This window comes from Drosophila suzukii, chromosome X, assembly GCF_043229965.1.
Source record: "Drosophila suzukii chromosome X, CBGP_Dsuzu_IsoJpt1.0, whole genome shotgun sequence".
In the NCBI taxonomy this organism is placed as follows: domain Eukaryota; kingdom Metazoa; phylum Arthropoda; class Insecta; order Diptera; family Drosophilidae; genus Drosophila; species Drosophila suzukii.
In genome coordinates, this window is record NC_092084.1 from 15,079,917 (window position 1) to 15,098,259 (window position 18,343).

Genomic DNA, 18,343 nt, shown 5'->3' on the forward strand with positions numbered 1-18,343 from the left:
TAATTGATTACCTTTACTTAAATATAAATGATAAAAAGGTTTATTCTAATTATATTTTAAATTAATAATAAGTAATTAATAATTTAAATAATAACAGATAATAATTTTTTAAATTAAATAAATTAATAATAAGTAATTAATAATTTAAATAATAACAGATATTCATTTTTTAAATACATTTTGTGAAGCAATATTTTTAAAGACGTATCACTGATAAAATTATATAGTATATGCTGAAAAGCTGAAATTCTTACTAAAAATATCTATCTATCTTTAACCTTTAAGTATAACATGCTTGCCATATCTTCCCGTTTCGAGTATTGCATGGATTCCTGTGACAGGTGCGATTACACACGTTTATCGAACTGAAACCGATTTCCTCGAGCCACGCCAATATATTCCTGGCCATCCGCCATTTCTGGATGTGGCCAACTGTCCATGTCCATCATCTATCTATCAAAGTATCTATTTATCTTTCGTATCTTTCTATCTGCTTAACTGCGTCATCATCATCGCAATGATGGGCACACACACACACACATGTGGGTGTGTGGACGTATCTGTGTCTGTGCCATTCCCCCACTTCCACTTCCTTTTCACTTCCCTTTAACTTCCGTTCGTTGTCTTGAGCTTCCTGCGAGGCTGCTTGTTGTTGTTGTCGATGGCGTTGATTGCTGTTGACTTTGATTTTTGCAATCTGCTTTCGATTTATTTTATATTTCTTCCAGGTCACTGACATTTGTGTGTGCAATGTCCAGTGTCCTTCGTCCTTGGCGCTCTGTGTTCCTCCCTCTTTCACCCACTTCATCCACTTTCTCCTCGCTCACCCACACATGTCCATCATCGTCATTTCTTTTTGCTTCGAGATCATGCAGCTTCCCATTGCTTTTGATTTCTAATTTGGTTCATTGGCTCTGGGCATGTCCTTGTCTAGTCCTGTATCTTTGTCACAACCCCCCCCCCCCCTCTCTCTCTCTCTTTCATGATTTTTCCCTGATTTTCCCCAGCTTTTCCCCCCGATTTTCCACCGCTTTCCATCCCCCATTCCAACATGCCATTGTTGTTTCTGCATGAAATTTGAGTAAATAGCTAAAGCAAAGCAGAATATGTCGACACATGCGGGCAGCTTTCCATTGTGGCTGAGTGTTGGTGTGTATTGGCTGGTATGTGTGCGATTGCGGTGTGTGCATGTGTCTGCGTGTTTGTGTGAGTGAGGCTGGAAATGCACATTTTGGTGCCCGCATTTTTCAGGCTCCAAGTGTTTCGATTTGGCATGGTTAATTTCCCAACGGTTTTAATTTCACAAACCATTTTCTCAAAAGTCCTCTTCTTATATAAGAAGATATATTTAGTAATATTTGTTTAATACAAAGAATTATACATTTCTATAAAAATGTCTGTGAGTTACAGAACTAAATTAGAAAAATATATATTCTCTTTTTATTTTCTGATATAACTAGTAACTGTCATGATATAAATTTTATCAGAAATGCTAAATTTTTTAAAAGGATTCATCTTTAAATTTAAAATGAAATTAAGCCCTTAGTATTCGCTATTTCTGTGTAAAGAAATCAACAAAGTTTAAGCCACTACGATTATTTTTGTTGTAAATTGTGAATTTATCTACTTGATTACAATCAATTAATAGAAATGCCGGCCAACAATTTCTTGATATTCCACATAAATTTTCCACAGTTTTTTTCGCCCCCAATCAATCAAGTCAGCTGGGTATTCAAAATTCGCTTAAACAAAAAATGAAAATGTCAGAGTTTTTAGCCCGGCTTGCAGTGTTCTTTTTCTGGCTCAGTTCGGGTGTAGAACTCGTTATTGTTTCGCCTGATGGATGCCATGACAAGGTTTTCATAACTTTTTACAGCATGCAGAAACGATGCCAAATATTCTCTAACCCCGTCCCAGGGATTTTTCCAATTTCCAGCCCACCCCCACGCCACAGCCCTTTTTGGAAAACTCTTTTATTTTGGCTGCCAATCAGTAGAGAACTGAAAATGTGACCCCGAAAATAGAACGAAAACAAAGAAAAAAGTATATATGCGGGCGGAGGGGAAAGTGATGTGTGTTTTTGGCATTAATATAAAACGCAATCAAAATCAAATCAAATGAAAATCGTTCGACTTGTTTTTGTGTGTGTTGACAAGTTCATTATGTTTGCATTGCTTTTCGGTTAGAGTTAGAGTCCCCCCCCCTTTTGTTTGTCCACCGATATGACCAATAATCAATGGCTAACACACATTTGTGCACACACACACACACACACACACGAAGAGGCTGAGGCGAACACAAACAAATGCTTGGGCGCACATTAAAAGCGACTTGGGCTAGCCGCAAATTGAACTAATTTGATGTGTGAACAACGGCCAAAATGGAGCAGGGGTGTGCTCCTGTTTGGCCGAGTGTCCTGCCACTGATGAGCCCCGGCAAGCTGGAAGGCATTCCCCAAATACATACAATTCGAACCGAGGCTATAGCATTATTTCACGATTTTCAAACCTAATCTTATCTATATCAAAAAAAAATTAATTCAACTTAAAATCAAAATAAACTAGAGATCGAAGATAACAAGTAGTATTTTAGACTTTTTTGAATATATATATATTATTATGAATACTATTCACTATTATTTTGACTTCATCTGTACACACATACACTTATATTGATTGACAGGCAAGAGAAATGGTTTTGGGGGCTGTGCCAAGGAAAACACAGACACGAATTCCTTGAACGTCCAGAGATCCGAATCCATATCGCAATTCTGTGTGTTATGATTTTGTGATATATATACCGCATTAATTCAATTTGATGTGGACGTCTGCTCTCTCCGAATTTCTCCTGAATTTCGATAAACTGGCCGGCAGCTTCTGCTACTTAATATGGATTCCATCTGTCTACGAATTAGTTAGAGCGACTTGGGCACCTAACGAAGCTGCTCGGTTTTAATAACAAAAACAATTTGTTTATCAAAAGTCTTGAAGCAACTGACTGCACTGAAAGTCCTCAAGCCAAAACTACACAGCTACATGAATCAAGGATGAGGGGGACTTGAAGGCGAGAGTGTTGCAATGGTAAAGTGTAGGATTAGCCTGGGACTTGTTAACAATGTTTTGCCGTTGAGACTTTGAATTATCAGCAAATGTGTGAACAAATTCTATATTGATTCGGTCCGCCCAAAGGGATTTGGTTAGTCTAAAATTATTTAACAAGTATTACAACCATACGTTGCTATATGATCCTTAATTATTTTAAGAAATGTAGCAAAAATTATTTGGGAATTAATCAATAAAATAATAAAAATAAACAACTAGCAGCATACGTTAAGTTATGGACTGTAGGAGCTGCAGTTCCGACTGATTAAATATCCCCAACCTTCTACGAATTAAGTCCCCAAATAGTCTGGAATGAAATCAAGTAGCTGCGCATTTGGGTCTGAAGCAAAATGAATTCATCATGTCGAACAAACGCTGAGTTATTTGCAATTATTCCTGCTGGCTCCCAATTAAATTAGCATACAATCAATCGAATACATTTAGTATTCATACGTCGAGTGTGCATGTGCTTGTTCGATCGAATACCCATCGTTCAGAGATATATATGGATATATATATATACAGGCATCACAATGAGTTATCCTTACGCTCATTACATTTGGATTAACATGTTAATAATGCCAGTGGGCAGGATGCCATACTCTACCGAGAGATGGGCTGTCTTTGTGGGTAGTATGTAAATGCGGGTCCTGGTCCACTTGGGATAACCCCTACATCCTACTCAACCTGACTGCTGCTTTCCTACGCACTTGACTGAATAATTTAACAAATGCATTTTGCTCTGGTCCCAGAATGAGATGGCAAATCGATGTTTGGTATTGATAGTTGGAGTGTTATAATTGTATGTTTGACAATCTTCATAACTGTCAATTAGATTGCCATATTGCCGATGCCGATGCCGATGCCAAGTTGGCAAGTTGGGCCACCACCATGGCCATTCCCCTTCCCTACCCTCACCCCCTGCTAATGTAATTGTTTAACACACTGCTGGGCATTATTATAAACAAATGCCTGTCCGGACAGATAGACATACGGTGGGGGATACTGCAACACGATTGCCTTGATTTTATTGACTGCACTGCGAATGTGGTGGCCATCCTCTTAGCCAGCATATTTACATGTGTGCCAGGTTTTCCGTCCGATCCATCCGTTCCCATCCCAAAGGGCCAGCTATTTTGATTTATGGCAGCAAATTGTGCTTTGGACTTTTTGAGTAGCTCAAGTGGTGCAGTGGATCTGTTTCTGTATTTGTGCCAAATTCAAAATACCTCTTGAGAGAGCCGTATTAGTATTTAATTGAAGGATTGCCAGGCCTTTGAGGGGAATTAGTCTTGCTAATCGAACATTGTTTTCAAATTGCTTGCTTCATTAGTAGCCAAGCTTAGTAAATAATTTAACTTTTAATTACTTGAAAGCAGAAATTAACTAAAATCAAATGCGTAGAACTTAAATGGTGATTTAAAGTGTGCAAACATGATTAAGATATACATTTTTAATTACATGCTAGGGACATATATAAGTTGTAAGTTTAAATCGGCCTTCACCGAAAATCACCAAAAAAGGCCGAGCCATAGGTCAACCGCCTTAAATATATATTTATTTCAGAGACGGGAAACTTTTTTCCCCCCTTTTTCTTTGAATTTTCTTTGTTATCCGATCTAACTCTTGGCCTCTTTTCCATTTTCCGGGCTGAGATGCCAGGGCAGGTGACTCGAAAACGCAGTTTGTCCGCCTCAAAGTTACTTTGCATTTTGTTTTTCGGGCAGGACAATGCGACTAGATGATGTCGCACTCGTCCTTTGGCCGCTCGTCAATGTCGCTCCCTGATGGCCGGCAATGCAATTTGGCTGAGGAAAGTGGTTAAAAAGGATGCCGGGGCTGGAAATACGCAGAACACAAAATGCTAACTGCTGGCTTCTCACAATCGCTGCCATAATGCATAATTATACAATGGACCTCGACGCCAAGGACGATCCAAATGAAGCGAGCTTCAGGGTCCTTATCAGGACATCCGCTTTCAGCGATTTTTAATTGCTATTGTTACAGTTTATTGTTTTATTATAAAGGCCAAGTGAATGAATAGACAGAGATGGCTGGGAAAAACCTGAAAGTGGGAGAGAGGACGACATAGAATAGTCACGAAAAAATTTCCATTTAATTTCTTTTGTCGCTCCAGCCGGCGTTTTCGGTTTCTTTTTCGTTGCGTTTTCTATTTAGTTTTTTTTTTTTTTTTAGATAAATAAGCCAACAATTAGCTGAACTTGGATAAGAAACTTCTGGCCAACTATAATTGCAAGAAGTCGCAAATTAATTATGTAATGTCAGCAAGTGGTCTTGCAGTTGGCGTGCATTCAATTTATGGTAATTTGCATTTGGAAAATGTGCTCACAGATGTGTTAACGAAGGACTTAAGGTACCGAATTAAAGCTAAATATTTGATGAAGTAGCAACGAAGGCTAAAGTAAAATATATGTACTCTTTAAGCTACTTTGCTTTTAGTTTTCAATAAGGTATATAACGATTTTGTAAGCATCTTAGAAACAATTGGGGTATTAAAAGGCAATTCATTTTTTAAAAAGTACTTATGTTCAAACCTATTTGCGAAACAATATTAAATACCATCCACAATTAATGTCTTAAAGCTTTCAAAAATTTTTTGAAATTCCAGGGAACTACTAGGATTGTCCAAAAATCCTATCCATTCAATGTAACAATGCCCTCCAGCCCTGCAGCTCCTTCAGATGACAAAAACATCAAATTAATATGCACTTTTCCAGCACTTGATCCGGTGGAGTGCGTGATGGAAAGCCGGACACACAGCCAGCTGGGCTGCGAATATATCCTTTATGGAAAATAGAAGCCCCCGGCGGCAGAGTGCGCAAAAAAAAAAAAGGGAGCGAGAGAATGGCGGAAAAGGAATTTGTATACAAATATGGCGAACAAATATAGTTGGAATGAAACAGCAGAGTGCACTTGAAGGGCACTGGAGAGAAGGAGGGCCAAAAAACACGGGCATAAGTGCCAGAGGTCCTGCAAACAAGGACGACGACGACGACGACGATGCCACTACAATAATCATAAAAGCGCAAAGCAACAGCTACGGCAACTCCACACCACACCACATCACACCACACGGCACATGTGCTCCTCGGAATCCTGGTGGATCGGGGGCGGAAATAATGTATTAATCCTGTTGAGGCCATATTTTTTATTGGCATCCCCCCAGCCCCCTGGCCGTACCTCCGTGCGTATACGTAATTTGCATTAGCAATCGTTGTCAGCCCAGTGCCACGCCCACTTTCGCCTTTCGGCCAGGTGATAAACCGCATTCTTATTATAACACCACAAAGAACCAAAACGTAGCAAATGTGCACGTACATGTGTATAAAATACATCTAGAAAGAAACTTGGGAAAAATGTTTTTAATGCAGTAAGTAATATAAGTGTAATATCTCCTTTGATTATTTTTATTTTGTGAAAACAACTCATTGACAACATGTTCTGGACTTCAATTAAATAATCTAAGAATTTTGTGAAATGTAAAGCTTAAATGAATATATCTTCTATATATCAAATTTCTTATCATTACATTTTTATAAATGCAAATGAATAACTTATAGTACTTAATACTATTAACAATTCTTTGTTGATGGACTTAAATATCTCGCTCGTTTTCTCCTGTATTTTTTTCTCCGTGTTGATATAAATGTATTAAAATATATGTTGTACAACCGACAAGGACAATTTAAAGCCTTTCATAAATATTACTGCTTCGGCGGCAACGCGTCGCGTAATTATTATTACGCATACGCCCCGTTGCCCGGCGGCCCAAAGCGTAATTCACCGTTAAGCACGGTGGTCAACGGATAGGAACTGCGAACGGAAATAATTGTTATGCAATTTAAATTATTCCCTATTTAAATTTGCCCGCATTATTAACGCACACGTAAAATTTTCCATGACATATTTGTCATGAGAAGGCCAAACGATATTTACTTCGATTTAAAATGTATAAGCTTTGCACGTTTCATGGAGTTCTTCATTGGAATTAAACAGGGAGATTTTTATGTAAATAAAAGCCTATTATATATATATATATTATACATAAGTATATTTTTTGAAAATAAATAAATAAATAAAATAACCTAAATATTAAAAGCAATCGATTTAAATCATATATATGTAGAATGTTTATATATAAGATTACATACATTTTTTGAAGATATCTACTAGTTAAATATATTATAATTTTGACAATAAGTGGGGGATAAATTTTACAGAAGCTAGCCAAAAAAAAATCTCCAGCATAAGTATTAAGAATTTCTAAATGAACTCAAAAAACATTTATAAAATCTTTGAAGGTTCCAAATAGATTTCGCTCCACTGTTGACCAAGGCTGACCAAGAGCAGTTTCTGTGGGGGTCTTAACCAGGGGCGTGGTGGGGTGGCAGGGGGCGGAAAAGGGGTAGGAAGGTACATGACGCTGGCGACAATTATGCGCATGTTGGCGGCTTAAGCAGCCATTATTCCTGCTGCCTCACTTAGCCATTCTCTTTAGCCCCCAACCCTCAACCATTTCCCATTTCCCATCCCTTTTCCCGCCATTTAGCCCCCCTTTCCCGCCCATTTTTTCCCCTAATTTCCCGACGTCTTTCACAGGACTTGCACTTCCATTGTTACCGCTTGCTTTTTCATAAATTTAAATACAAAACATATTAAGTTTTATAGCCCGGGAGGGTTAAGTTGTTCGCTGTCCCCCGCGCTTAACCCCCTGTCGCCCATGTCTGCATATGTTTGAAATCCAGCTGAGAATTTACTAACTCCGGCATGTGTAGGACCGAACTGCATTAGAGGAACGGCGCAGGGAGGTAGATGGAAAAAAAATGGAAGGGGGGCCAAAGCAATTGCCGGGTAACGTTAAGCACTCGAAAAGCTTCCGAGCAAAAACGCTTAGCAAACAATTTGAGCAGCAGATCATGAAAATGAATGAAAATTGGAACGGAAAAAGGGAAAATGCAGTGGGGGTATGCCGGAATGCCGTTAAATGAGTGGAATGAAATCATATTAATATCCGCATGAGTTACTATTATGGCCTGGAGATCACAGGGGCTGTTCAAGTTCACACAGTTCATCATGGGTTAAGGCTGGTTGTGTGATTTAAAATATTTGCAAGCAAATTTATTGAATTTGATGGTTTTTTTTGTCGAAAAGCATTTCCCTATTTGCCAATATAATAAAATATTAATTACTCGGCAATTTAAATTTTTAATTTCGCCTTTTTCGCATTTTATTAAATCTACTTACTGGTTTTTTGAGAAAGAATTGTTTTGAACATACACAAATATTTTTTGGATGCTAAAAACCATTTAAAAAATAAAAATGTTCATATATTTCACCTTAATTCCTTAGTTTATATTTCGGATCTCGTGTTATTTAATACCCATCGGTCTTCGATTCCAGCTATTTTCTTTGAGTCTGAAATGGTTCCCCTCGATGGCTGATGATATCGGAATAAATGCACAGCCCGAGATGCATTTAAAGACGACTTAGCCCCCACCTCAAGCCCTCGTTGCCATTCCTCCGGCTGCTTCTTATGAAAATTTCGTTGGGTTTTCCTTTCACACGCAAACGGAACCAGAAATATCAAGTGAAATTGCATTGCATTTCCCTCGTGTGTCTGTGTGTGTGTGTGCGTATCTGTGTGTTTGGCATAAATACAGTTTACTAAAATTGAATTCATTATGCTGAAAATACAAAAACAGACAGACCGAAAGACATAGCAAAAGCACACAGCAGTCGCCCCACATAAACCATATGAGATAAATATATATCTATCGATGAACCTCCATCTATATGCGAATATAATATATAATAGAGTCAAAAGCAAAATATAACCATGCATAAATAACGGATAGAGAGACCGATATATATGCTTGTTGGGATGTATATATAAATGGCCGTATATGTGTGTCACAAACAAGTTTATCCGTTTCTATATCTATTTGTTTATCTTTATGTGGGGGCCTTCTATATAGTGACGGCACACAGGGAATAATTTCAAGTTTTATGGATATCAAATACAAGCAATTTGCTCAATTTAAATATGAAAATAATGCAGGCTATTTCACCTATTTTCCATATTTTCCAATGTAGTACACTTTTTAACACGTGTTTTGAATGGTTCAAATTGAAATTAAAATTCTAAGGAACTTTCCATTTTTCCAGTGAAGCACATAAATACACATAATGCTCCAAAAATGTGTAGGAAATGAAAAAAATATAAAACACGAAACACGCAGAAAAGAACTAAGAGCGGGAATGAAAGGAGACTGCCGTTGCAATGGCCCCATTTTGAATGCGACGCCATTTTTGTTTGGCTTTCGGCGCCCACTGTCATTGATTTACTATCCATGCTTTTCCCCTTTTTCGCCATTTTCCCTCGAACAGCAGTTTCTCGTCCGCCCAAGCTAGCCATTAACTAAATTGATTTGTTTTCAAATAAAAATACACATAACCGGACAAAAAACGGTCACCCCTCGGCAGCTCAAAAAATAAAAAACGAAAAAAAAACAACATATATAACCCGATGCATTGCCAATGGAAAACTATCGAGGGGCCAATGCAATCCCTCCTTCAGATAAGAGCTTCTCTGAAAGCATTCGTAAAAACTAACAGTATGGATATCGGGGCGACCATATCGACGCTTTTTACGACTCTTTCCCGCATGAAAGCCCCTAAAATTACATCATTTCGAAATGGATTTGCAGGGATGCGACTGCGTTTTTTAGTTCGGCTGAAGCGTATCTTCATATAGCTTCTTAAAGGCAAAAAAATTAATTAAATACCGGAATGGGAAATGAAAGTGCAGGAGATAAGCTTATCAAAGTGTGACCAAAGCTCGAACGCATTTATTACCAGTAACTTGTTGACACGGTCACATTGAAAAATCACTTATCACTTGGTTTTCCCCCCCCCCCTTTTTTGGCTTGTCTTCTTGTCGCATTTCATTAATTTAACTGCACAAATGCAGTGCACTCCCCCTTGGTTTTTCCCCCTCGTTTTCCCTAATTTCCCCCCTCTGCCATCCCGCTTTTCACCAGCTTGCTTGTAAACACTTAACTAAAGAGTTCATTTCCGTTTGCCGTTTCGCAAGCCAACAAAAAAAGGAAGAAACGAGTAAAGTCCGGGGAATAAAGAATGAAAAGTGAAGACAGAAGTGTGTGTGTGTGTGGCTGTGGTGTGTGTGTGTATGGGGGCGGGGGCGGGGGCGTGGCATGCTTAGTTAGCTTCGACCCCTCGACCACAGAGCCCCTGGATCCAGCATCCTGAGTCCCAAATCCTGCATCCTGCATCCTGCATCCTGGTCATCAGCCCGTCTCCGGTTCGTTGAGGGCTCGAGATATTTAAAAATTCTTTTGTCCTCACTCCTTGGTCTTAGTGGTTGCCGCATTTTCATTTAGTTTGCATTATGTTTTAAATTGTCGCACTTGGCGCAGAACAACACACATTCGCACAGGCACTGCAAAAAATATATTAAATAAGTGCATACTTAAAATTATTTTCCTTTATTATCGTTTTTGGCGTTAGCTCAACTCCACATTTTCTTTTCATAAATAGCACACGATAACCTATAATTACTGTCATGAAAAGTGGCCCATCATATGTAATTATGGTATTTTTCCCAGTGTACGAACTCAAAGACACATACTTAATGAGCTAGAGTAGAACGTGTTGCACTTCTTTCCCTATCTGGGTGTGTTGGTTTGTGTGTGAGTGGTTGTGGGGGGGGGGGGGGGGGGCAGACAACCCCTCTTGACCCCTGACCCCCTTTCCTGCCCCTTCATTGCCCTCCCTTCGGAGGCAATGCAGACATCATGACCAAACAACTTTCATTTGCTTACACAGGATTTTCAACGAGAATCCTTGTCGGGTTGACAAAAGAGTCTTCCTCGGTTTTCGCCTTCCTACATTCTATATTTATTTTGGCTTTTTCTTTGGTCGAAATCAGTTGCGGCTTTCACAGCAGTCAGCTAGTGAATGTGTGGCCGCTGAGCTGGAAAAAATATTAATTGCAGTTGCCGATGGGGAAATAAAATCAAAATAGATCAAGTTAAGTAACAAGAATGTTACGAAGCAATTCTAGTTAGTAATAATAAATCTAAAAAAAGCATAACTAGCTAATATTTATTTCAAGACTATTTTTAAAATTGTATACATAAGCATACGTATGAATAAATTTTGATATAATTATCTTAGATACTCCTAATTGATAAAAAAATGCACAACGAAAATGTACTTTTCGGAAGGTACACAAACCTACCTATCTGCTTAGAGTTTTCTTTTAGTTTTCCCTCATTTTCAAGCTCTCCATATTTTCCCATCCACAAGTTCATTAGCCCTACGTGTCGGCTTAGAAATGTTCTAAAAAATTAACGCCATTTCCAGGTGCTCAAAACAGAAGTGCAAAAATATTCGCCGATTCAGAGCCAAAAAAAATATACAAGAAAGGAAATTGCAAGGGGAAAAGCCGAGGAAAACTCATGGAGAATTATGGTGGAAAAGGGGGAAAACGAGAAGAAACACAGGTAGGCAAATTCAAGGGTCTCTCGCACCTTGAGCCCAACCTCAGCAGCCTCTAGTTGGGCTATATGTGTCATGAGCCATTTAAGCTCATTACGGGCATCAATTTGGGCTGGGGGGAAAAGCGCGGGAAAGCGGGGAAATCTGGGAAGGCTGCGGGGGAAAAGCCCCCGAGATGGCTGCAAAAAAATGATGCCTCGAAACCTTAAGTGCTTGCCACTTGCCACTGGGCCATCTGAGGAAGTGGTAAATTGTTAATTTAAGGCCACGTTCCCCTCTCTTATTTTTCTGCCAATTCAGCAAGTTTTGCATTTGGCCCGACTTTCCTTTTTTTTTATGAGGCGCTTTCATTAGACCAGGTGACACCGATTTTCCCCCGTTCACGCAATTAAATTCAATTTATCCAGGGAACTCCCTTCGTATGCACAGCTATGGTCAATATATTTCAAAAGGCCTCTTAAGAAAAGCAGCTACAAATCTTTCCATTTAATGCTTAGCCTTAAGAATAATTAATAAAAAAATTTACAAAAATACTAAAAAGGAAATAGTATAGGTAATAATCTTTAAACAAATCAATAAAACTAAAATGCAACTTTTTAATTTTGACAACTACTATTTTGAGCCCGGCTGTACTTATGTATTTCAAAAGATATGTGGGTATTTTCGGTCATGTAAGAAGGAATAAGAAATTGAAATCCATAAAGCGCAGCAGCCATAACAATACTGAAAAAAAATAATAAAGGATGGTGGAAAACTGAGGAGGAGGAAAGAAAAACCCGAAATGAATTTCACTTGAAATGTGAAAACATAAAAATTGTTTATGACTTCCGCTACGCTGCCTGCATCTGTCTGTCTTTGTCTGCGGCTCGGAAAAGGGAGGAAAAGCGCAGGGAAGTGCGGGAAAAGTCGAGGAAAAGTCGGGTCGACTGCCTTATCAATTGGCGGCACTATCGGGAAAAGTTTTTGGGTTAAAGTCTGCAAGTTGCATCAGAAAGTAAGGAGATCCTTTGGCTCCCCCGTAAATGGCGAAAAGAACTAAAGGAAAAGCAACACTGGTCAAAAATGTAGTGAGTCCAGGGATTTCATATTCAATTTAAATTTGTTTTTAATACATTGCGGTTTTTTACTCTACTTTAAATATGACTATTTATAATCTAACAACTATAGTTGATTTAAAGATGTAAGTCTTTTCTTACTTATGAAATGCTTCTTTTAATGAAGTAAAATATTAAAAGTAGACATCAAAGCTAATATATTCTACCTTGATTTAAATATTTTCATTTTGAATTTTTCCATTAATTGCATTATGCTTTGTACTTTTTACTTTTTTACGTCAAAGACTTGATATGACTTTTTACTCATCCATTTTTTTTATCAGTGCAGGAAAAGGGAGAAAGGTTGGCCTGAATACTGGCAAAAAAAGCAAATAAAAGAAAGAAACCAAATTAAACAAATGTAAAGAAAGGTGTCAGCTTAAAATAAAACCAACTTAAACAAAACATAATTAACCCATATTTAAGGACTTTTTGGTATAATGCTAAAAAGAATGTGCTCTTATATTTATATTTTAATTTTTTAATATAATACATTTCGAGTCCATTTCCCACTTTTAATCAACTGATCAACTTCGACAATAGAATCCCCTACCCCTGGACGCTCAAATTGCAGGTGGCGGTGGCCAAACAGGCATTCGCACACTCACCTGTCCATCTGGTGGGATGCATTGCATTCTGGACTCTGGACTATGGATTCTGGCGGGGATTCCCCGCTCACCCGGCTCTTTGCTCCACTCCATCGAGTGTTCTTTCGGTTTGTTCCGGCTTATTGCAATTTGCAGCGTTGAATGTTTCATTGAAGGTTCGCACAGCGGTGGGTTTCTCGACACGGAAAAAAAATAAGGGTCATTGAAAATTAAAAAAAAAATATGTTATATTTCAATGAAAAAGTTATATATATTTTTTATTAAGCTTAACGTTTGGTTCAAATTGACGTACATAATGGTTTAATAGGTCCATCCATCGAATTGTCAAATTGACAAAATACACAGGACCAACTGTCTTACGGTAGTTTTGCAATTAAATAGTAACAAAAACAAACTTTCTTATAGTTTTCTAGTTAGTATGGTAAGTTTTGCCCATAAACATTTTATTAAATATTTATTAAACTTGATTTTAAATAAGATTGTTATGGTAATAAATGCTGATACTTAAAAGATGAAAAGTCTTTACGTTTATCAAAGCTTCAAAAGACTATTTATTTTCCATACTTTAACGATATATATCGTTAAAATATGGGGCTTAAGGTGATCCCAATTTTTCTCCGTGTTCTCAGTGGGTGGCGCTTCTGTGGGTCGTGCTGCATTTAGGTGGTGCTCCGGTAGGTGGCGCTGCGTAGCTCGAATACGCGACAATGCAGCGTCCCTTGCCATTCGCTTTTAGCCAAAAATAGCCGCATGCAATTGATTACAGCAAACGAATGAATGGCGGAGCAAACGGCAAGCCGGAAAACAGTGGGAAAGCTGGGGGAAAATGCGGAAAATGGTTGCCAATGGAAAAGGCGGGAAAGTGGTGCATCCAGTCCCTGTATTCGATATTTGAATGGAGGATGCTGCGAATTAAAATCGAAATAATGCACCGCAGCTCTTTCAGCTGTCCTATAAAAGATATCTGCCCGAAAAAATACTTCAGCCAGCCAAAAAGATTGTAAATACACTCGGAATATTGTTTGACGGTATTTTATATGTTAATATATAATATCCATAGCCAAGGCTACTAAAATCTCCGATTGTTTTACTAACATTTACACAATTTTCTAAATATGTTGTGTCAATATTTGTACACATTACAAACTCCTCGTCGACGCTTTTGAAAAGTATGTTACAGTTTTCTAATAACAATTCACTTTGGCACATGCCAATCCAATTATACAAATTTTATTATTGTGTTTTATTTTCTAGTTGTATACATTTGCTGTTTTGAGCTCTTAAAAACATGCGATAATTAAAACAATTGACCCGTTCATTGGCCATTGGAATTCAGAGGGCCACTCGTAGAACTTGTGTCGCCCACCTCGATTTAATTAAATCTGTATAAAAACCAGAATAAGTGGATATAAACAAATAAAAGTATTGAAAAACCAGGAAATGCCAACCAGAATTAATCAAATTTGCCTTTTTGGCAACAAATTGTTAATAATTCGCACAGTCATAATTAAATCGCACATGTGGGTGTGCCAGTGTGCGAGTGTGTGTGTAATAGCATGTATGTGTGAATGAGTACCATTTTAAGCGATTGCAATTCAATTTGATGCCATAAAAAGCGATCCAAGACGACGGAGCTTGCATAACACTTTAATCGCCCAGCGGAAACGGAAGTCGTGCTGCGTCTGTGTGTGTTTGTGTCCAACGCACTTAACCCATGTCAGCCAAATGTAATTAAGATCGATTATACGCCCTCCTGAAGTCGCAACTTAAGTCATCAATAAATATTTCATCACTATTTACACGTTTTATGGGCGCACCAGATTTACAGAATGTAAGCTAAATAAAATAAATAAATACATAATGCTTTGTTTCAACGGACTTCCTTTTACAATTATTTTAAATTTTGTATTTAACTAAATTTTAAATAATAGTTAGGCTCGTTTTTTTTTAAATTTATTTGATACCTATCCAGAAAATCTAAAATCATATTGTATATTATTTTATAATTTACTTTCCTTGCTCATTTAAATTGGTATATTAGATATTAGATATCGTGTTTTTTATTTAACCTAAAGTTCGTTATCTGCCTGGCAAATAAAATTGAATTTAGAGCTGGGTGATCCATTATATAGGTACCCATTAAGTATATAAACAAAGTTTAAGTTGTTGTTTGTCCTTAAAGGATATTTGTGTGCCCACTTTAAGTATGGGGCCTCTTTTCCAGAGGCTAAGGATACGAACTTATTCTTATGTTCCTCATCGTTGATTCCAAGCCAGTATTTTTTATTGTGGTGCAGCTTCGAGACGATGTCACTATGTTCCTCATGATTTTTTATGGCAGCTAGATAGCCACCTTTCCGATGACAGCTAACTGCAGCCTGAGTCCACGTCTGAGTAATACTATGTTCAATGTAAAAAAACCTCGAATTAATTTGTTCAAAATGCGGTGGGGGTTTTTTTGGACTATTCGTTGGTTCTTGAAGGCCTTCTATTTTGTTTGAAACAAACTGAAAGTGGAACCTCACTTCGGAACGAAGCGCATCGAAGTCCCTTTTCGTGACGATTGTCTCCAAAGATTCCCGGAGAGTCGCCTGCTGCAGCTCCAGCTGGTTCTGAACCTCCAGAAGTTGGGCATCCAGCTTGATTTGGATGGCCAGCTGCTCGTTTTCTATACCATCCACCTTGCTCCTTAGCTCCGGGACATAGTTAAATATCGGATGAAGAATGGAACTGCAGTATTGGCTACATTGGTTCTCTGGATCGATCATTTGGCACACGGGTGGGTTGCCATAGTTCTGCTGATTCACCAACGTTCCCTGTGAATCCCGGAGAATGTAGATAAAGCTCAAGAAAAATAATGCCAGCCTAAGCATTTTGAATTCGAACCACTCAAAGGGAACTGCAAAAGCGAACTGAAATTAATAAGCTTCATGAGGAATCTGCTTCATGCTGATATGAAAATAAAAATAACGCGGCTGAACATACATATGTTATCACTGAGGCCAATGAGTCCAAAATAAAATTTTAGTAATAGGTATTTTTTCAGAGAGCTTACAATTCAATTTTATATTGTTAGTCATTGCCTTAAAATTCCCAGTGATAATAGTTCATGGAGATTTCATATTTTTAATGTTTTTAAGTACACATCAATTATTTTATATATTATAATATATATGTAATTATTTATAAAATACGTATATATTATTCTTATTTTAAAGAGAAAGAAAAGCTGTTGCTCAGAACTTATCATTCGATTTACTGACTCAAATCTTGAACTTGAATTTAGATTCGTATGTGTGCCTGTGCGCGCTCTTTGAAACTTAAAACTTTTATTTGCAATACCTGAAATTAATATTCCCTTTGGCTTGGGCTTATACGAAACAATTGGTGGATATAGACCGGCTTGGCGGGGGGAGAATCGGTACGGGTGGCACCGTCTGGTTCCGTGGATGGGGCAGCGTAACGACCATCATTTGTTGCAAAATGATGTATAATTTAATACCCGCAAAGCCAACTCCCCGGTGGCGAACTCCCACTCCGGGGTGACCTCCAAAACAAGCCAGAGCCGGTCGAAGTCAACAGTGTACTTCACTTCACTTGGCTCCCATTTCATCTTCTCGCCGACTTCTACTTCCTCCGCATTCCCATCCCTGTTCCCATATATTTGTATCCCCATCCCCATCCCCATCCCAATCTTCATCCACATCCACATCCACATCCGGGACCCGGCCACGGACCACTAACGCGTCCCCAATGGGCAGCCAACAAAAACCGAGCACATGTGTATATAAAAAATACAACCCCACAAATCGCGGAGTGGGAAAAGAAACTCTGAGTACTCGTGCATTTAGTGGTCACACTGGGAAAAACAAAAATCACCTAAGGCTTATGATTTATCGTGGATCGAGTAAAAATTTTTAAAATTAAGAAAAAAAATTTTTAAAAATATTTTAAAATGTTTAATTGATTAATTAAATGAAGTTGACGTTTGCCAATTTATATTTATAAATAACTAAAGAAGTTGAAATATAATTTTTCATTCACAGGAAATATTCTAGTAGCTAAATAATTTGCTAAGTAAACTTTAAAAGGTGTATGGTTATGTTAAATGTTAAGAGTTATAAGTATTTATATTTTCATATTTTCAAAGAGTTTTTTATTATTTTACAATAATATGCATGCTATTTTTTATTGCTATTTTTTATTTTTTATACGGATTGTTTATTTGTTGTTCATAACATTTGTTACACCCTTTCTATAAAGAACGTACTTGTGTGGCTTGGTTGAATCTGACCTTCTGGTTCAAGGAGTTACCAGCAAGTTACCTAAGTTACCAAGTTAAAAATTTTTTTTTTTTCAAATGAAACCCACAAAAACCGAAGTTTTTCTGCCAGTGCTGGCCAGCACTGCTTTTTGTGTTCGCCTGTCGCCGGAGGACCCAAAAGCTATGGCGCGGCCTGTGGAAATGTGGAAATGCGGGGAGCTATGGAGCTATAGGTATCGGGGCTACAGGGGCCACGCCCGGCGGTTGTTTAACTCGAGTGCTGCACATAATTCATGTGTCCACTTGCAATTTTTCGTTTGCTGCGACATTGTTATGCTGGCCATGTTGTAAAAACGCCAAAAACAAAAGAGAGCCATTCGCCAAAAAACAAAAAAAATGGAAAAAGGAAAACAGGAAAACACCCGCCCACCGAAAAAAAAAAAAGGAAAATGTGAAGAAAAAAGAAGGCCAACATCCAGCATCCAAAGAGACGTGTGCGAGCGACTTTATATGCCATTATTAGTGTGTTAGAGACACAGTGGGTGGTTCGGTGGGTGGTTCGGTGGGCTGTTTAGTGGGTGGTGGTGCTGCAGAGTGGGTGGCTCGCCTCGGTGGGTGACTGGCTGACTGCGCGTGCGAGTCTCGCACACAAAATAGATTACTCAGTGTCGCGGCACTCTATCACGGCGCCAGATCGGCTGGAGGTGAAAGCGGGTGAAAGGGGGGTGAAAGTGG